The sequence below is a fragment of the Pangasianodon hypophthalmus genome, chromosome 18 (assembly GCF_027358585.1).
Source record: "Pangasianodon hypophthalmus isolate fPanHyp1 chromosome 18, fPanHyp1.pri, whole genome shotgun sequence".
NCBI lineage: Eukaryota > Metazoa > Chordata > Actinopteri > Siluriformes > Pangasiidae > Pangasianodon > Pangasianodon hypophthalmus.
The window spans coordinates 6,972,872-6,995,478 of record NC_069727.1 but is presented as its reverse complement, the minus strand read 5'-3'; positions in this window follow the sequence as shown (position 1 = coordinate 6,995,478).

The window sequence follows — 22,607 nt, the reverse complement described above, 5'->3', positions numbered from 1 at the left end:
TAACCAGCAAGCATCAGACTTTAGACAGCCTATCTATCACCACTGACGCAAGCTGTAACCAACCAAAATAAAGACAAGACTAATTTTAACATTTAAAATAATGGAATTAAAATGCAAGCTCACTAAACAGGCACCAACAATGCTAAGCTGCTAAGTGGTTTGAGAAGACTAGCACAGCTAAGGTTAGTTTAGCCAGATCAGGAGCCAGAGATGTACCTACAACCAGGACAAAGGACACACCTTTAAGGACATGTATACATATATATATTTATTTTTTTAGCGCAATGCCATAGAAGAACCACTCTAATGTTCCCCAAATAACCTTTCACTGCATTATCTGTATTATATATGTGTCACAACGAAATGGAAAAAAGTCCCACTATAAAGAACCTAACACCTTAACATTTATACCACAGTGTTGTTAAATTCTCAAATATGATTGATTAATCTTTATAACAGTGGCAAATCCCAAGTTTATATTAATGTACTATTCCTAATGTTATTCTTTCAGTAGTAACAACAGTATACTATATAATACTATACAGGAATAAAGTATTGTTGATATGGGAAAGCTTTACATAGGGATGTTTGTTTGATATTTACATTTACATTTATGGCATTTGGCAGACGCCCTTATCCAGAGCGACTTACAATAGTGCTTCATATTTATGGAAGGAGTCTCCATTGTTAGCACTTCATAAAGAGGATGTTACGGTTTCTGGTTTTTATTTATTTATTAATTTTTATTAACAAATACATTCAAGATTAGATGTGAATATAAACAGAATGTTAAATGTGCTGTCTTTCAATGAATAAAAATGGCAATTGTTGTCAAATTGCTGTGGTAATAAAAACAGTTCTGGACACTATTTACAGTTTTATGTTCATTGGAATATTTATGGTATTATATGATTCCTCAGTTCATTGTGAAATGGTTAAAGAATCATGAAAAAGCTCTTTAAGGAGCCAATAAATGGTTTGTCTATGGCATCACTCTAAAGAACCTTTACTATTAAGCGTGTATGTAGCAAATATGGTAATGTGTAACCTGATTGTATTCATTTATTTACAGCAATTGGTTCCAATCGCCGGCTCTAGAGACTGAACTGCTATAATCATTTTTGCTGTTTTCCCTAATTTACACATCTAATTGAGCTTATCGGCTAAATTTCAAGCCCATTGTGAGATGTGCCAGAAGGGAACACAAGCACATGCAGAGCATTCTTTGTAAAAAATAAATTAATTAATTAAATTACACACACACACACACACACACACACATATATATATATATATATATATATATATATATATATATATATATATATATATATATATATATATATATATATATATAGGATTATTAAAGACCCCAAACAACACAGCTGTAAGCGCGGTGTGTGTGACAGCAGAAGTAAAGAACCACAGGCTCACTGACATGTGATAAACCCGAGTCTATCAGCATAATGGTGAAGGAGATGTGAAATCAACTGAGCGTTCTCACGTGTGACTGACTCGAGGTTTCTGTGATTTGTGCACAAACACATCTCTGGAGGATTTCCTCTTCTTCATCCCTGACTCCCAATGGAGTTGAGCCATTTTGCTAAAGCTGACTGAGCTTCGAGCCAGCACAGCTGCGCCAGAGTGTGTGAATGCGTGTGTGTGTGTGAAAAGAAAGAAAGAAAAGAAAAATAAGTTAGTAGGTTAGTATTCAAATGGTAGAGGAAAGTAGTAGAGAAAAGGGGTGTTCAATTAATAGAGAGAAAGTGAAAAAGAGAAAAAAATTGAGAGAGATAAAAGGATGAAGAGAGAGAAGAGGGCAACAGAAAGGAAGAGAAGCAAAAGTGACAGATAAACAGAGAGAGAGAGAGGGAAAGAGGGACACAGAAATAGTATTATAGAGGGAAAAGAGTGAGAGAAAGAGATAGAGAGAGAGAAAGTGAGAAAGAGAGAAAATAGATAGATACATAGGTGAAAACTAAAGAAGAGAGGAAAAAAGAGTATCAAAGTAGAGTGAAAGAAAGAGAAGGGTGGAGAACAGAGAGATTACAAAATAAAGAAGAAAGAAAGAGGGAGAATCAAGAATAGAGAAAGATAGTGGGCAAAAAAGAGAAAGACCAAGAATAGCGGGCAAGTAAAAGGGAGAACAAAGAAAGGGAGAAAGAGAGAGAGAAAGAGTTGAGATAGAAAGAGAGAACCCTGTGGTTACACTAGTGATAACATGACAGCACAACAAGAGACATGTGAATCATAACATAATTCTTGACTCACATGACGTATATGAAGCTAGTAAATCTTGACCTGGTTCCTGTGCACTGCTTGACCCAAAAAGATGGAAGAAAAACCTATAACTATGGTTTCATCATATCCTGTCATATACGACTTCTCATTAAATGTGTATAGAGACATGATGAAGAAAAATAAAGCTCAGAAGAAAGACATTGTTGGTGTCTAACTGTAATTGCTAACTGTATTTGTGCTGATTGCTAAAAGCCTGGCTCATGACATGTAAATCAAAACAACCAATTTTCACACTTATTTAAGGCTTACATAACTTGTGTTAAACTCGTGTTAAACTTGTGTGTGTATGTAGCTAGTGAATCTCACATGTCTTATATTACAGACTCACATGTCTTATATGAAGATAGTACATCTTAACTCGCATGTTGTATGAAGCTAGTACATCTTGACTCATGTGTCTTATCCGAAGCTAGTAAATCTTAACTCACATGTAGCTAGTAAATCTTAACTCACATGTCACATGTAGCTAGTAAATCTTAACTCACATGTAGCTAGTAAATCTTAACTCACATGTCACATGTAGCTAGTAAATCTTAACTCACATGTAGCTAGTAAATCTTAACTCACAAGCCACATGAAGCTAGTAAATCTTAACTCACATGCCACATGAAGCTAGTAAATCTTAACTCACATGCCACATGAAGCTAGTAAATCTTAACTCACATGTCACATGAAGCTAGTAAATCTTAACCCACGTCACATGTAGCTAGTAAATCTTAACTCACATGTCACATGTAGCTAGTAAATCTTAACTCGCATGTCACATGTAGCTAGTAAATCTTAACTCACATGTCACATGTAGCTAGTAAATCTTAACTAACATGTCACATGCAGCTAGTAAATCTTAACTCACGTCACATGTAGCTAGTAAATCTTAACTCACATGTAGCTAGTAAATCTTAACTCACGTCACATGTAGCTAGTAAATCTTAACTCACATGTCACATGTAGCTAGTAAATCTTAACTCACATGTCACATGTAGCTAGTAAATCTTAACTAACATGTCACATGCAGCTAGTAAATCTTAACTCACATGTCACATGAAGCTAGTAAATCTTAACTCACATGTAGCTAGTAAATCTTAACTCACATGTAACTAGTAAATCTTAACTCACATGTCACATGTAGCTAGTAAATCTTAACTCACATGTCACATGTAGCTAGTAAATCTTAACTCACATGTCACATGTAGCTAGTAAATCTTAACTCACGTCACATGTAGCTAGTAAATCTTAACTCACATGTCACATGTAGCTAGTAAATCTTAACTCACATGTCACATGAAACTAGTAAATCTTAACTCACATGCCACATGAAGCTAGTAAATCTTAACTCACATGTCACATGAAGCTAGTAAATCTTAACTCACGTCACATGAAGCTAGTAAATCTTAACTCACATGTCACATGTAGCTAGTAAATCTTAACTCACGTCACATGTAGCTAGTAAATCTTAACTCACATGTCACATGTAGCTAGTAAATCTTAACTCACATGTCACATGTAGCTAGTAAATCTCAACTCACATGTCACATGTAGCTAGTAAATCTTAACTAACATGTCACATGCAGCTAGTAAATCTTAACTCACATGTCACATGAAGCTAGTAAATCTTAACTCACATGTAGCTAGTAAATCTTAACTCACATGTAGCTAGTAAATCTTAACTCACATGTCACATGTAGCTAGTAAATCTTAACTCACATGTCACATGTAGCTAGTAAATCTTAACTAACGTCACATGTAGCTAGTAAATCTTAACTCACATGTCACATGTAGCTAGTAAATCTTAACTCACATGTCACATGTAGCTAGTAAATCTTAACTCACATGTCACATGAAACTAGTAAATCTTAACTCACATGTCACATGTAGCTAGTAAATCTTAACTCACGTCACATGTAGCTAGTAAATCTTAACTCACATGTCACATGTAGCTAGTAAATCTTAACGAACATGTCACATGTAGCTATAAATCTTAACTCACATGTCACATGTAGCTATAAATCTTAACTCACATGTTACATGAAGCTAGTAAATCTTAACTCACATGTCACTTGTAGCTAGTAAATCTTAACTCACATGTCACATGTAGCTAGTAAATCTTAACGAACATGTCACATGTAGCTATAAATCTTAACGAACATGTCACATGTAGCTATAAATCTTAACTCACATGTCACATGTAGCTAGTAAATCTTAACTCACATGTTACATGAAGCTAGTAAATCTTAACTCACATGTAGCTAGTAAATCTTAACTCAAGTGTCACATGTAGCTAGTAAATCTTAACTCACATGTAGCTAGTAAATCTTAACTCACATGAAGCTAGCAAATCTTAACTTGCATGAAGCTAGTAAATCTTAACTCGAATGAAGCTAGTAAATCTTAACTCATATGTTGAATGAAGCTAATAAATCTTAACCTGCATGTCACATGAAGCTAGTAAATCTTAACTCAAGTGTCACATGTAGCTAGTAAATCTTAACTCACATTCTCACATGAAGCTAGTAAATCTTAACTCGTATGTCACATGTAGCTAGTAAATCTTAACGAACATGTCACATGTAGCTATAAATCTTAACTCACATGTCACATGTAGCTATAAATCTTAACTCACATGTTACATGAAGCTAGTAAATCTTAACTCACATGTCACTTGTAGCTAGTAAATCTTAACTCACATGTCACATGTAGCTAGTAAATCTTAACGAACATGTCACATGTAGCTATAAATCTTAACGAACATGTCACATGTAGCTATAAATCTTAACTCACATGTCACATGTAGCTAGTAAATCTTAACTCACATGTTACATGAAGCTAGTAAATCTTAACTCACATGTAGCTAGTAAATCTTAACTCAAGTGTCACATGTAGCTAGTAAATCTTAACTCACATGTAGCTAGTAAATCTTAACTCACATGAAGCTAGCAAATCTTAACTTGCATGAAGCTAGTAAATCTTAACTCGAATGAAGCTAGTAAATCTTAACTCACATGTTGAATGAAGCTAATAAATCTTAACCTGCATGTCACATGAAGCTAGTAAATCTTAACTCAAGTGTCACATGTAGCTAGTAAATCTTAACTCACATTCTCACATGAAGCTAGTAAATCTTAACTCGTATGTCGAATGCCGAATGCAGCTAGTAAAATCTTAACTCGCATGAAGCTAGTAAATCTTAACTCAAGTGTCACATGTAGCTAGTAAATCTTAACTCACATGTAGCTAGTAAATCTTAACTCACATGAAGCTAGCAAATCTTAACTTGCATGAAGCTAGTAAATCTTAACTCGAATGAAGCTAGTAAATCTTAACTCACATGTTGAATGAAGCTAATAAATCTTAACCTGCATGTCACATGAAGCTAGTAAATCTTAACTCAAGTGTCACATGTAGCTAGTAAATCTTAACTCACATTCTCACATGAAGCTAGTAAATCTTAACTCGTATGTCGAATGCCGAATGCAGCTAGTAAAATCTTAACTCGCATGAAGCTAGCAAATCTTAACTCATATGTCACATGAAGCTAGTAAATCTTAACTCATATGAAGCTAGCAAATCATAAGTCACATGAAGCTAGCAAATCTTAACTTACATGTCACATGAAGCTAGTAAATCTTAACTAACATGTCACATGAAGCTAGTAAATCTTACCTTACATGTCACATGAAGCTAGCAAATCTTAACTCACATGTCACATGAAGCTAGTAAATCTTAACTCATATGAAGCTAGCAAATCATAAGTCACATGAAGCTAGTAAATCTTAACTTACATGTCACATGACGCTAGTAAATCTTAACTCACATGTCACATGAAGCTAGTAAATCTTAACCCACATGAAGCTAGCAAATCATAAGTCACATGAAGCTAGCAAATCTTAACTTACATGTCTTATGACGCTAGTAAATCTTAACTTACATGTCACATGAAGCTAGTAAATCTTAACCCACGTGAAGCTAGCAAATCTTAACTCACAAGCTAGCAAATCTTATTTCATGGGAAATTGTTTCTCATGGGAACTAAAAATGTTGAACGGATGCTACATGACCACAAGCGACAACAGTTGTGCTTACTCCACGGCCACAAGAGACAAACTACAAGCAACATGAGTTAGTATAACCACAGGGTAAGAGGGAGGATACAGAGAGAGAGAAAGAGGGAGAGAATAGAGATACTACACAGCAGCATGAATGAATGAAGTGCACTAATTCCAGCTCTTCTATCTCAGTATGTTTAAATGAAATATGGCCACCAGCTCTGCACTCATGCTTTATTCTACACTTGCACCTCACCAGTGAAATGTCAGTGCTATAATTGCTCATTTTTTCCTCCACACAGAAGCGAGTGTAAAAATACGAGCCTAGGAGAGGAAGATTAATTAGTGGAGGTTTATGTGGAACTTTCTTGGTGCATTTGGCCGTGACCACATATTCAGTCTTCTTTATTATAATTAACCAACATTGTGTTTAGTTGTGTTTAGCGTCTTTCCGCCTCGGGATGTTGTGAAGTCACACTAAATGTGGCAGCCTGTGGTGTCACCATGGTTACCAGTAAATCTATTTCAGTCCCATGGGCCAGAAGTGTGTGCAAACATATGCTATCTTTTAACCCATCACAGAGGTTGGGAAGTGACTCCACTCCTCACGCTTCTGACTGAAGAGCTGCTGTAAGTGCCAGATTTTGTTTCTGACTGTGAGACAAGTCACAGTTAAATGATCCCATCATCACCACAGCTTGTAAAATCAATAACAAACACGAGACAAGAAAATCAATTCCTCTATTTTCCACAGGGTCATCTCACATCAACAACCAGTACATCCTAAGTGTTATAGACACTTAGACACATGATCTTCATCTATCTATCTATCTATCTATCTATCTATCTATCTATCTATCTACCTATCTATCTATCTATCTATCCATCTATCTATCTATCTATCTATCTATCCATCTATCTATCTATCTATTCAAGGTGCTTTACTGGCATAACCAGCAGTGACACAATTAAATTACTGAAGCTCTAATCAAACACTTTATAAATCTCAATAATAATAATAATAATAATAATAATAATAATAATAATTATTATTATTATTATACATAAATAAAAATATAAATGATATAAATGTAAATATATCAATAATATCTATCTAAATAATATTCTAAAATGCTTTTAAATAATAATAATAATAATAATAATAATAATTACAACACAAATAACATGCATAACAAATCAAAACTATATTGCCAAAGCTCTATGTAAATATTTACAAAGATAACAATAAACGGAATAATAATAATAATAATAATAATAATAATAATAATGAAGAAGAAATGAATGAATTTTATCATATTAATATATGGGGTGTTCATATTTTGCTTTAAAAGAAAGTTTTCTTAGATACACTATTTCATAAAACACTGTTTTATAGAATAAAGAATTCTGATATTATTTTACTTAAGGATATTGTATATAAAGCTACATGTAACCTTCGTTACAACTATATAAAACTACAGAAACATTTATAAAGGCTTATCAAACCAAGGTGAACTGTCCTGAAGGATGCTTTTGTCAGATTGCTCGTCTAGTTGACCTAACACCTGAGTCATGTGACTTGTGACGACATGGTGGTGTAAACCCTGTGTAAATCACGCCGTGTAAATCACAACAGCTGATTACTAGCTCAGTGATCCTCTGGTATAGCACAGTTCTGTGATGGCGATGATGTGACACTTTTCAAGTGAGGTTAATTGGAATGTAACTCCAACATACTGATATTACATGACTACAAAATCAGTTGTCATTATACTCTAACAACAGTGTGTGTGTGTGTGTGTGTGAGAGAGAGAGAAAGAGACAGAGAGAGAGAGATGTTTACTCAGGCAGGCACTTATAAGAAGACCACAGATTCATTTTATGAACAACCTCACAATATCCAACTGTTCAAATATTAGAAGCATCAGGCAAATTTATTTATTTGATCCAGTTACATCTTAATTTTTATTTTAAGAACTTTCCACTTACATCATCAAAACCAGTTACACTGTGTTAAAAAGTGTATTTAAAGAATTTTTTGTTTTACATAGTAACACCTTACCTTATTAGAATTGGTTTAAGGTAGATAGAAATGGACAATATTTACTTTAAAAAATACTATATTTAATACTATATTGTTATTCTTAAGCTTCCTGTTAGAAAGCCCTTACAGATTTTATTGTAGTTGCAAAAAAGCATTTTTAGTGCTAAGTTGCTTTAAAAATAAATAAATAAATAAAAAATCTCCACACAGTTGGCCCAGCAAAGCTCAGTGTGGACTGGAACTGTAAATAGGTTATTACTTGCTTTGACACAAATTGCATACCTTGAGCATAATTTGCAAAATTGATTTTTTCATATGTAAACTCTGAAGACTGCTGCGTGTGAAATTCTCAGGAGATCAGAAGTTTCTGAAATACTCAAACCAGCCCACGGGGCACCAACAACAATGCCATGGTAAAAGTCAAAGAGATCACACTTTTCCCTATTCTGATGTTTGATGTGAACATTAACTGAAGCTCTTGACCTGTATCTGCATGATTTTATGCACTGTGCTGCTGCCACATGACTGGCTGATTGGATAGCTGCATACATGAGCAGGTGTACAGGTGTTCCTATTAAAGTGGATGGTGAGTGTATGTGTGAAAGCAAATCCAATGGAGATGGAGCTCTAGACAGACAGACAGACAGATTTTCACATATATATATATATATATATATATATATATATATATATATATATATATATATATATATATATCTGTCTGTCTGTCTGGAACTCCATCCTTCTTGTTTTTGCTTTCTATAGATAGACAGATAAATGGCTTTCAAAATATCTTGGGTGTATGTGAAAAAAAAAACTGTGTAAAGTGAACATGCTTTAGAAAATAATAAAACAAAAAAATTAAAACATTAAAAAATATTATAAAAGCAATAATATAAAAAAACAGTTGTTTCAATCCTATTAGATACACAGTTGTACATTTTTATAAGGGATGCAAATAACATTTTATTTATAAGTAGTTTATATTAGGCCTATAATATTATTTATAAAGCATTATTACAGTAGGAATCATCTGGTTTTTTTGTTTGTTTGTTTGTTTTTTTGTGAAATTGTTTGTCAAATTCACATAACACCAGAGTCAAGTGACACTTTCTGGGCTAACTTACATTCAAACCTCAAGACGAGTGTGCTTCTGGTATTTCAGTGCAGCAGTGATGTGACACAGTTTGCCAAGTGTGATTAATTAGATGTTGATGCCAACATACCAAAATTATGTTGCTTCAAAATCAATTATCATGCTGTTCTTACATACAATAAGTTCAAGTCTATTCGATTTCATTTCTATAGTGGTTCTAGGAGGAAAAACTTTAGAAGAACTAGACTCAAAAGGGAACACATCCGTTACTGGGTGACACTAGAAAATGAGATTATCAATCTTTATTTGACATTTCTATTTACAACAAAAGTTACCCATATGCATAGCGTTAACAGAATTTTTCTGGTAGTTTTTCCAAGCATCCAGGAGAACCTCACTATCTCACTGTTTTCCATCTCTGCAGGTAAATTCTCAGACATCCTCAATAATTGCAGCTCAGTGGCCATACAATCTTTTGCTGACTGAACATTTTTTCTTTATGGTAAAAAAAATGTGAATCTAATATGTGCCCTTCAACTACTGGTGCACTAATGCAAAAGGATTAGTGTAACTTTATTTTCCTTTATGTTATATGTATATTATGCTGTTCCAGCTTTAGAGATCACGATGATCTAACTTTTAGTATTTGAATGGCAAATATATGGAGGTACACTGCCTCGGATATGGATTTAAGTATTCACCCTCATGAATTTTTTTTCAAGGTTTCACAGTGTTACAACCTAGAACTGGAATTAATCAACACAAAATAGGGCATAATATTGAAGTGAGGAAAATATGAATATAGTTTGCAAAATGATTTACAAAAAATAAAAACAATGTGATTGCATAAATATTCATTTCCGTATATTAGCCATCAGAATTCAGAAGTTCCTGGATGACATGAGAGTTTGTTCGAGAACATATCCGAACAAACAGCATCATGAAGATCAAGTAGATATTAAAACAAGTCCAGGAAAGTATCAATCAGGGTTTAGTTATAAATAATATCCCAGACATCTTTGAACATCCTGCAGAGAACCATTAAATCCATTACAGAAAAATGTAAAGAGACTGTCCATCTAAAGTCAGTGACGGGGTAAGGTGGGAATTAGTGAGAGAAACAACCAAGAGGCCAAAAGTAACTCTCAGCCTGATGCTTCCACCACCATGCTTCACTGTAGGGATGGTGTTCTCAGGGTGATCAGCAGTGTTTTATTTTGGTAAACAATTTTGCAAACTACATTGATTTTCCCCCACTTCAATATGATGGGATAGTTTGTGTATATAATCGCAATTAAGTCCATTTCATTTCCAGGTTGTAATACTAAAAATGGGGAAAAGGTCAAGGGGAAAACTAGCAAAAATGTTTTCCTTATTCAATAGGCTAATCCTGTTGGGCTGTCTGCCACACACATCCCAAACAGAGAGTAGCACATGGCCTGTGTGGCCATCAAGAGCACTGGTGATATTATTCAAGCCACGGTGACAGGTTTCACGGTTGCTGTTTGACTGTAATAACATCATTTTTCATACCTGACAATGCTTCTCAGCGCAAACATGCCATGCTGCTCATTCATCACATTGCCTGGTGCAGAAGGAGGGTCCCCTTTGCAGTCTGTGGAGTTTCAGAGAGCACTGGATCAATGCCACAGCTGCCATGGATCAGAATGAGCAAAAGCACTGGACCTATAAGCACAGAGAATGAACATGAAGCAATAGTGCATTCTGTCAGTTAGAGTTAAGATCCTTTACAGCCTGATGTTTTTGTCAAGACAAGCCTCAGTTGCACTTATGGTTAAGTTCATTATGATCGCACCACAGTCACCATTAACTAAGTGCACTGCTAGCGTAGAATAGCATAATAATCATATGATCTGATCAATAGGTGCATGGGTATTATGGAATATGGAGTTTTAGTTATATCAGTTAAAGTCAAATTAGAATGTGAAATAACTGTGGACTTAGTAGTTGGTGAGTGTTTCGGTTTTAACAATTCAATTCAATGGATTTGACAGGTATTTAAATATTCAAATGTGACAACACATCATAAATATTTGCTAATTTGCATATTACAAACATCCATTTTCCAACAAATTTTTGGTTTGTTTGTGTTGTAAGGAATAAAACATTATGGGGCATGCTGTTATACCACGTCACATCACACACACACACACACACACACACACACACACACACACACATACATACATTCATATATCCACAACCTCTTTTTAGATATATGAACTTTAGATGGAAAATAAAAAAAAAATAAAATAAAAATCAGAAAATTGATTTTGAAAATTACCAGAACCAAAAATCTGATTGTCTGTGATGCCTGGTTCTTAAAAGCATATTATTCAGTAACTAGTATGAATAATCGAGTAACTAGAATGCAATTTATGAAACTAACTTATAGATGAAGTGTGTAGTTTGTAGTATGAAGTCTGTTCCTGCAATGGGTCACGGTTGTATAAAGGGTTAAAAGTAGAATGCATATCTAGTTACTGATATTTGATAAATGTGAGGTTTAAAAGAAATCCTGTACTTCCCCTGTTTCAAAACCAGAGCCTTATCACTGCACCCTAGCATGAAAAGCTGTAATCCAATCTGCTGAATAGTGCCTCTGGATGGCTCCTCAAGCAATTGATTTATGTTTTCAGTGGCTGAGCTATACACCCTGATTCAAGTGATATACAGTGGCAAAACATTTACTAGATGTCTCTATCTTCTGGTCTGAACAAGTGTACTGGTTCTGATGCAGTGCTGCAGTAAATAGACAGAACATGTTTGCTTGAATGCATGAGTAAGGGTGCACTGGGGCAAGAGTAAAGAATTCAATCCCTAATGATAACATAGATGTCTGTGGTCATGAGTCCAAGAGAGCACATATTTGGAATAGAATTAGCATATTTTAGCATATTAGCATATATTAGCAGCAAGTTGAAATTCTGTGGTAGTTATCTTAGAGGAGAATAAGGGCAATGACCAGTGGTGGATTAGCCAGTGGCTGGGAACTGACAATAACTAAATTGGGAAGGAAAAGTGGACTTAGTGCAAAAGGAGACTTAATGGAAAGGTGGCAAGCCACTCCCATTTGAAGCATGTTGGAGACTCATCAAACATATGTGAAAATCGTTCTCTGGTCTGATAAGGCCAAAATCCTATGTTTGGCAGTAACCCAGCACTGGCTATCACTCTGAGGACACCATCCCCACAGTGATGCATGGTGCTGGTAGCATCATGTTGTGTAAATGCTTTTCATGAACAGTGACTGGGAAACTGGTCAGGGTTGAGGGTAGGATGGATGGAACCAAATACAGGGCAATCCTTAAAGAAAACCTATTCCAGTATGCAAGAGACTTTAGGGAAATGATGAGGACTCAAATATGTTGAACATGCATTTGAAGTGTTTGAGAGATAGTGTTGACTGATGACTGGAATAAAAATATCCATGTGTCAGAAAAATGATTTTGAGGCTGGGACAATTCTAAATACTGTTCAGAAAGAAATGCCTGGTCATTGGAATGCATTTCCTATTGATTTTGCAAGACTTGCTGAAATCTAAATTTTGAAAATCTAAATTTTTAAACTGTTTTACAGTTATATTACACAGGCAACATGGTGAACATAATGTCTTCATAATAGCAGAACATCATACATCAGCTTCTTAACTAGCAAACAGAATGCCAGGATGTGACTGACCTCCATCTAATTACACAGCTCAGTCCATTATGTATAACAAACTTCCTTGGGAAGAAATAAATCAAGCTCCATTCCAGGAAATCAGTCCAAATGGCCAATCATAACTTACATTAAAATAACTTGAGGCATATTTAATTTAAGAGCTGCTTGATAGAGTTCTGATTTGCTCTCATATTGCTGTCATCAGCATGTTAGGTAATTCTGTATAAAATTAATGAGACAGTGGGGCCTGTTTTTGGATTAGATTCTTGAACTAATGTGAATCATATTTAGAGAAAGACGTAGAATGGCTAATTATCATTACTTCACAGTACTTGCCAAGATGCCAAATAGAATAACCACAAGCAAATCATGATTAAGGTGCTGCATCTCCAACCAGCAAGGAACATTTTAGTATTTTCATTATACTTAAGTTACGAAAATGGAGAGCATGAATAAGTCTAAGTATAACTCTATCCTTGCTAAATGTCTCTCTCATTAAGAAATCTGATCCTCTTCTTGACCTGCTACCCTCTGTCAGCCAGCACTCCCTGAACAGCTGGATTGCTTCAGGGGACTAATTAATAACCAATATTTCCTTTCCAGTGAAGCAAATACCTACCATGTGGGTTAGTCTCATAAGTAATCCAGCACTGTGTGGAAGCTGAAAACTTAGCTGCAAAGAGTGTGTGGTTGAAGGATGTAGAGATTGTTTACATTCTCTACCACAGGGCCCTCAGCTTCTGTTCGTCAGCACCAGAGCTGAGGAACAGATGCAGCACACAGTGTACACTTACTGTGTGAATAGCAGAGCATCAGCACCAGCACTACAGCAATCTGCTAGCATGCTACAGCTCAGTGCAGTCCTACTTATCCAATTCAATTTTATTTGTATGGCACATATAACCATATATGGATATCTGGATGTAAATTTAGATCCCTAATGAGCAAGCAATAGGTGATAGTGGCAAAGGAAACTCATTGAGATGACATGAGGAAGAAACCTTGAGAGGAGTCCACCCTCAAAAGGGAACCCCTCCTCTTCTGGGTGACATGTGGTAGTGGGAATATAAATCAACTGTAGTACAGTAAATTCAAACAGTACTGTTGAAAGGATGTTCAGTATGAGCAGATTGTGAATAAGTGTCCGGGGATGAGCACAGGACAGACTTTCAAGCAGCAGTTCCTACAGATCTACAGTATCCAGGTGAGATTATTGACTGAAGCAAGGATGAGTCTTGGGCATGAACTGTTTTGGGATGTGTACGTCTTTAGGGTATCCTTGTGGGACCATCTACATCAGCAGAAGGTGAGTCACAAGTGCAGAAAGCTCCTAGCAGAAGTAGAGCTTTAGGATGAAACAGGCAGGTTCAAGAGGAGCTACAGCAATAGAAGCAAGTCAGGATCAAGCAGTGGCGTCACATCAGGCAGCAGGAGTGCATGTAGGACAAAACATTTTATTAGGAATGCTCTTATTCTACAGTTGTCTAAAATGGTGTACATTATGGTCAGAGTGTAAGCAGGGACATCGCAAATCTGTGACAGATTAACTAATAGGAAGAGCCAGAAGGTAACATAGGCATGAGGGCACATAGGGACATAGTCTCCCACCACTCCACCCTTAACGAATCTCAGTATAAATAAATTTAATTTATGATGAAGAGGAAAGAGCACCATTGGGAAAACTTTATTGAAGCGATAATAGATCCCTTTGGGGTTGTAGATAAGAGAGTTAGAGGTGAGGCAGGGTTGGTTAACACATTGGATAACAAGTGTTGAGGCCAACATTTTCTCTTGGGAGCCATTGCTATGCTTCTTCCACCAAATCAAGTCAGTTTCAATTTTAGTAGTAGAAAGTACGCACATGCAAGACTAGAATTTCACCCAGATTTCCTGTTAATATTTAACTTGGTGGTGCTGGGATCTGACCTCAGAAGTTTCCAATTGGAAGCCCAAAGCCTTAAGCACTGAACTGGCACTGAATCTCTAAGCAGTCACTCAGAATCTGTCAGCTCCATGGCCCAAACCAATCTGACTCTTGGCTATGCATGATCTGCTTAAGACAGCTAGAGTTTCTTAACTGATGTAGTACACCTTTGTCCTCTGGCTGGGAAATACACACCTGTCATCACACCTGTCATCTTCAAAATGTCAACAACTGAACACTTGGTCTGAATCATGAATCTGCTTCCTCAAAAGCATCACATCATAAGACTCTCATAGAACTGTAGAGTGAGTATCATACTGAACATTCACTCTACCAGTTAGATTACAGGTTCCCAGGATGCTGGTCCTGGAATACCCCCTGTAATTCACTTTTTAGTGTTTGCCCTGCTCGTAATCTACCAGTTCAACTATTCAGCTAATAACACTTCTTGAGTTCAAGCGAGTGTGTTAGAGCAGGGAAAACAGTAAAAATATGCAGGATAGGGGGTACTCCAGGGCTAGAATTTGTTTACTTATATAGTACACCTGTGGACTCTTCCTGGGAAATATAGCTCACCTGTCAAAACAACAAAATGTTAAAAACTGAACATTTGCTCTGAATCAATGAATTTGGCCCAGGTTTCCCAAAAGCATCACATTATAAAGACTGTCATATTAAATTGTAGCACGAACATCATATTAAGCACTCACTCTACCAGTTAGATTGCAGGTTCTGAACCCTAGTCATGGAGTACCCCCTTTACTATACATCCTTGTCCTAACACAGCCGCTTCAACTCAGGAAGTGTTGTTAATTAACTGATTAGTTGAACCAAGTATGTTGGGAGCAAGGAAAACACTAAAATGTGCAGGACAGGAGGTACTACAGGACCAGGGTTGGGGAAAAAAAACTGGGCCTTGATCTCATGCAAAATGTGTAAGTCTTCAAATGAGTAAGGGCAATGTGGTGGCATTTTGCCTTTCATTTTCATAAAAAATAATGGATTGTTGACCATATCGCCAACTCTAACCTTAGGAATCGATTACTCCTGATTCTTACACACTTGCTGTACAAGTGTTACACCATGTTGTTACTAACTCTAGGGGTGCTCTCCATGGTGCTGAACATGAATTTGTAGGTCAGGTACCACGGTACCCACATACCCATACACAGAAAATGTAGCACTGATAGTACCCTTATGCACTCTTAGAAAATTAAATCTGGAAGATCTGTTTTAAGGTTTTAAGTATAATTTTACAACAGAGTGCTTCTCTACAAGAGACAGTTCCAAGTAGGGCCCTTTTACGAAGCTAAGAATCCTTAATTACCCAAAGAGCTCCTTGAGTTACATCTCTGTGTGCTGTATTATGAGGCTTCTGTACCTTGTTCTGTGCTCACTGACACCCTCAGATATTGGGTCATGTCTGTGTTGCCCTTTGTTTTACTTGTTTTATTTTCAAAGTATCGCAGAAAATTGGCCATGAGAACACCTGAGCACTGTGAGGAAAACAGTGAAGATGGAGTGATATGATTTGAATTTCATGAAGAGACCATGCACGCATATCTGTGTGTGAGTGTGTGTTCAGTGACAGAGATCTCTATCTCAAACGCTCAGTCTCTTGTCCCCTTTAAAGACAGCTGCAACCACTGCCTGAAATAGCTCCAGCCATGCCAGTCAATCATTCACACACACACACACACACACACACACACACACAGAGAGAGAGAGAGAGACTCTAGCCTCCAGAGAGTTTGGGCTGAGTGCCCAGTAGTGCCAAAGCTTCTCTTTGTCAATGTTTGACATCTCCCCTTCTCTCCAGTCCCTCATCACCTCCTTACTGTGCTCTGCTTAGCACTCATTTATTCCTTTTTTCCCTGCTTTATTCTTCCTCTAATTAGTTATCTGTTCATTATTTCTGCTTGACTCTGGCCTTCTTTTATTTTCCGAACACCATTATGTCATGAGTTGGAAATATGGCCATGTTGACATCAAATGTGGTGATGCTGAAATCAATCTTCAACCTGCTTCAGCCATACATCCTCTGTGCTCTTCCCCTTGCCATACCACCATATGCAGCAAAACCTCTTCCTCTTTCAAAACCTGGTTTGTGTAATTCTTGCTACAATATCAGCAACATTTTGCACTGCAACCCAACGCACTGCAGTATACACTATATGCTCATGTGGTTCTTCCCCAAATGTGGTTCTTCCCCAAAGTTTTACCACAAAGTTGTAAGCACAAAATTGTTTAGAATGTCTTTGTATGCTGTAGCATTATAATTTCCCTTGGGCCCTGGAACTAAAGGGCCCAAACCTGTTTCATCATGACACTGCCCCTGTGCACAAAGCAAGACATGGTTTCCAAGTTTGGAGTGGAAGAACTCGAGTGACCTGCACAGAGCCCTAACCTCAAACCCCACTGGGGGGAGGGTGTGTGTGTGTATATGGGTGTGATTGTTCAGGTATCCATATACATTTGGTTATATAGAGCATGACATAATTTGGAAGTGCAGTGATTTTGACATCATTAATCAACCTGCTTCAGTCATTTATCCTCTGTGCTCTTCCCCTTGCCATATCACCATATGCAGCAAAACCTCTTCCTCTTTTAAGGCCTAGTTTGTGTGCCTCTTGCTATAATATTAGACACACTTTGTACTGCAACCCAAAGCACTGTAGCATTGTAATATGTGCTCTTGGTTTTACTTGGACAATTTACACCAAAGGGTTGATACTGACTTGAGGTGTGCACTTTCATTCATTAATTGTATGTATATCATAATTCCGATTTTCCAATGTTGATAAGCTGATAAGGTCAGTTTGGACTTCTTGTGCCATAGATTCCTCCTGGGCAATCTCCAGACATTCCTAAACCCACTAAAGTGAATATATGTACCTGCCCAGCTTAGGGTTACTTTCACACCTAGAAGTAGACCTGAGGGTTGTCTCCACAGGCAAGTGTCTGGTGACTGGGTCACTCACTCAACCCCAAAATGGCAATATGGAGCCATATTGAAGGTTTAGGGTCATGTGCAATCCCAGCTGAGTGACACTGCGTTATGCAATTATGTAAATATGCAATTAACGCTCTGGGGAATTAACGTACTGGGGAAGTTACACAATGGAACAGCACATCATACAGGCCTTTACTTTTGTACAAACACATTGCATATTGTAAACAGCATTTTGCATGCAATGATTTACACAATGAACAACATGTTTGTGCGAATATGAAATGTATATAGATGACTGTTACTAGTACAAAATGTAATAGCTGTGTGACCAGTTGTGTTAAGTTTGTGTGGTTTTGAGACAATATTTTGAGAACAATATTAGTCTTTCAAGAAATGCATCTAAGCAACTGATGAAAAATTAATTAAACCAAATATTACTGTAAACATAGAAAAAAAGCTTATTTTGTTCAGCGTCATTTGGTCACATTTAGACCTGATTCGAATACAGTGCCCTATTAATCTATTAGATAATATTGTTATACACTGGTGATATTGGATTCAGATTCAGTAGCATTTTTTCTTTGTTTCTGTGACCACTGTAATATATTTATAGTTTTGAGTGTTAATTATATAATTGCTATTGATGCTGTTCATTGCTTTTGAACTTGAGTGTGATCAGTTCTGAAATACAGTATGCAAACATTTGTAAATTAGACTGTAAAATTGCATCGTTTTGCTGGTGGTAGTGCTCTAGTGGGAAATAAAAGCAATTCTGTATAGTCTGTGTCCAGTTAATTTATTTTGTGTTCAAGCAATGAAAAGCTTATTTACAGATGATCCTATGAGACTATGAAAAGGGAACTCAGTGCTTTTTAGACACTTTTTAAAAATTGGAAAACACTTTTGTATTGTAAAATGGCTAAAAATCCTTGTGTTTGGTTACTCATGTACCATGTACCAACACCAACTAAAACTAAACACCACTAAACTAATCAGAGTGTTTTTAATTGTTAACAAGCATTTTTCAGGGGCAAGTTCACTTTTTCGACATGCTTCACACAGTTGGAGTAACAGCACTTAATGTGGAGCAAACTGTTTTTATCTTAGGTTTTATTATCAGCAAAACCACATTTACAGAGCCCAATTTGCAAGTGTTTACATTTACTCAGATTCAAACTCCTATAGAGTTTTGACGTTGATATCAAATGGACAGGGGATAGCTAAGTAACAAATATGATCGTATTAAACTACAAACAAGCCCTCGACTTTATAATAGTTACAAAAACAAAGAGAAATTGGAGCAATTGATATTCTGAACCAAAGGTGTGCCATCATCACTTTCTGTGCAGGTTTTTTTTTTCTTTAATGCATTGCTATAACACAAATCCAAAACTGAGCCTTACAATACAGAACTAAGACTTAAGTAAAATGCCAAATACATTTGCATGGTGCAATAATATATTTCATGGTCCTTAATCAGTCAAACACGTATACGGAAAAGATTCCATGCCAGATGCAAAATAATCACACCGGGGGAAATATTAAATGCAGTACACAGATGGCATTGCTTTTCAGTTATGACATGAGGACAACATGCTCCACTGAAAAGCAAAACCTTGCTTTGTGTTGCTCTTCCATCACTGTATTTTTTTCAGCGAAAAATAGTCAGCAAGAATCAGTGAAAAAGAATCAGAATCATTTTTTAAGAATTAAATGCTGACTTCAGACAGAAGTGAATATAATTCCCTGCACTTTTGCTCAGTGTGCTGCAGCTGAAATGAAGAGTCTGAAAATTTCATTTTCCAGAGGGCATTGTGTCAAACCATTAATCGTCAGCTTTGCAGAATTATTAATAAACTCGTAATGTAAGTGTTAATACGACTAAAAATACTTACAGTTTATAGCAGTACCTAGGAGTTGTTCTTAGCTTTCTTAGCTTTACTTTCAGCAAGGAGTAGGATCAACCTTTTCTATCTGTCACTGAATCTTCTTCATAAAACAATGGAGTATCTTTTCGTCCTATCTACTGTTCCTTCCTCCTTATCTACTATTTCTTAAACCCATAGAAGAGATGATAATTTTATGATCATCATCCATCATGTATTTTTCCATGTATGTATTTTTAAAAGTTTTTTTAAGAGACGAAGTTTTTTAAGAGACATGAAATGCACTGTTATGCCAAGCTGTTTGTTTTTCCATGAAAATTGCATGTGACACAGTCAATTTAGAGACAGATATCTGATTGCAGAGATACGCTTTGCTGGAAAAAAAACCAACTTTCATAGGGACTTGTTGCATTTCATTCATGGATTTTCAGTTACATGACGACACGTGTATTCACAGTGACTTACAAGTTTGGCAAGTACATTCCAAGCATGCAGCGATGACAGGAGCCAACTTTGAGGCAAGTGCTATGTGACTAAGTTTCTATTTCAGGAAGAGTGAAAGATAGATGTAGGAGGTAAGAAAAGAAAATCCTGTGAAATGCCAAGAGCTCCAGATACTATAATAGTTATATGGTTTATAGTACAATTTTAGGATACAAAATAATCCATCATTGCCCCATTATGCAACTTCACCTCACATTGTCTGCAGCACAAATTGTAAGAGCATTAAGATCAATTTATCAAGTGTTTACATAAAAAAAAATCTCTAATCAGAGTTGGCAATTTCCAACAATTATATTTTTATTTACACAGAGAAAGTTAAGCGTATTCAGAGTCGGGTTGTGCACATGCTTTAGTTGATTTTTTTGGGCATTTAATTCAGTATTTAAACACAAGTACTTACACAGTACTTTTTTTTTTTCGCTGTCAAATTTAATCATAATGTTTAAATGTTCAAATTAACAAAATAATGCCAATGTTTTAATTCAGTGTGATCTCTTGTAATGAAAATGTGGCAGTTACAGTTTGAAAAATAAGCTAACTGCTTACTGCTATGCTTACAGCTCCATTTATGGAAGTGTTCATAATTTTATCCATAGAAAAATTTAGTATATTTCCATGTAAGTGGATAAGATGTCTACTTCCAAGTGTAACCTTAACCCTAGATTTCCGAAAATCCTTTTTGCAGATTTTAAACTGTCAGGAAGTGCTGCTGGATTAATACTGCTCGTCATGTGAGTTGATATTGTGCAAGAATATTGAGCTGGTCCAAGGTCAGAATCACGTGTACCTGAGGCGTGCCTCTGTTTGTGGTTCACGTAAATCCCACACAGCTGTTTGCATAGCACTTGTCTGAAGTCTGAATAACAATGTGTGCAGTTTTGGTTTTAAATCACTTTGTACACTTCAATTAGAGTGCAAGATGTGTAACAAGTGCAGTTTCACAGTGCCTGCTGGAGGGCCAGCTAACAGGTAGTTGCAGCAGTCCAGATGTTAGATGATATATGGACAAGGAATTGAGCTGCATGCCATGATAGATAAGCTCTGAGCTTCCTGATGATATACGGAGTGAATTTGCATGACTGGGAGATTGCATCAATGGAGTACAAGAAGGTCAGCTTTTTGTCAGTCAATACCCCGAAGTACAGATTTTTACAGAAGATATTTATGAGGGGACAATCTCAATAGTGATAGTGATGGATTGCTGAATTAACTAGGAGCACCATGTTTGAAAAAGTGGGGAGGCTAAAATTATCTCTGAGAATCTCTCCATGAGATTGTTGCATCATCCGGAGAAAAGGACTGGCAGAGAGAGTGTCAGCAATGGAAGGACCATATGAGTGGATGATCCCTGGGGGGAATTTTGTTTGAGATGATAGGGCTCAAACCAAATTGAGTGCCATCCATGTAATTTCAAGGCCAGAGTGAATGGTCTGGTTGCCAACCATATCACAGCCTGCTGGTACAGAAGGTGCCATAGAATTAGAAAAGACTTGAAGGCAAATCTTGAAACACCAAAGATTAGACATTAGACCTGGTAAGACAAAGAACAAATAAAATATGAAGGGGTGTGCTATTACAGGAACAGCTTTATCACTAACTGTAACAAAGCCCTGAAACTGGAGACTCCTTCCAAAAATGCTAAATAAACCTCTCCACAATTTTACATCAGTTTATTTGGAATGTCCTCTATACAAGTCCCTGTATATGTTGTTACTATAAAGAGTACAATGTATTAGAATTATTTGCAGCCAGAACTATTGTCAAAGCCATGCTGTTATAGAAAATGAATCACCACCCTCTGACCAATCAGAATTAAGCATTCAACGGCACTGTGTCGTAATGCCCAATAAAGGTGTCTTATTCAAGGGGCTGCACTTGGAGCAAATATGGAGAGCACCTAGAAAGTTGTTGTTTTTCTGTTGGTGAAAAGAAAAGAGCTGCACTCAATACCAAAATTTTCAATACTGTTCGTATTGTGTTGTGACCAAATTAAAATGACTTATAAAAAATGTACAATATTCTTTCTCCAGAAGTCTCTCTCTCTCTGAGAGTCACATTATAGCACAGTGTGCCCCAGAATTAAACTCAAGAGGAATGACACACACACACATACACACACACACACAAGGTACAAATAAATACATCTACAAAGAGGTGGAAAGACCAGGAGCT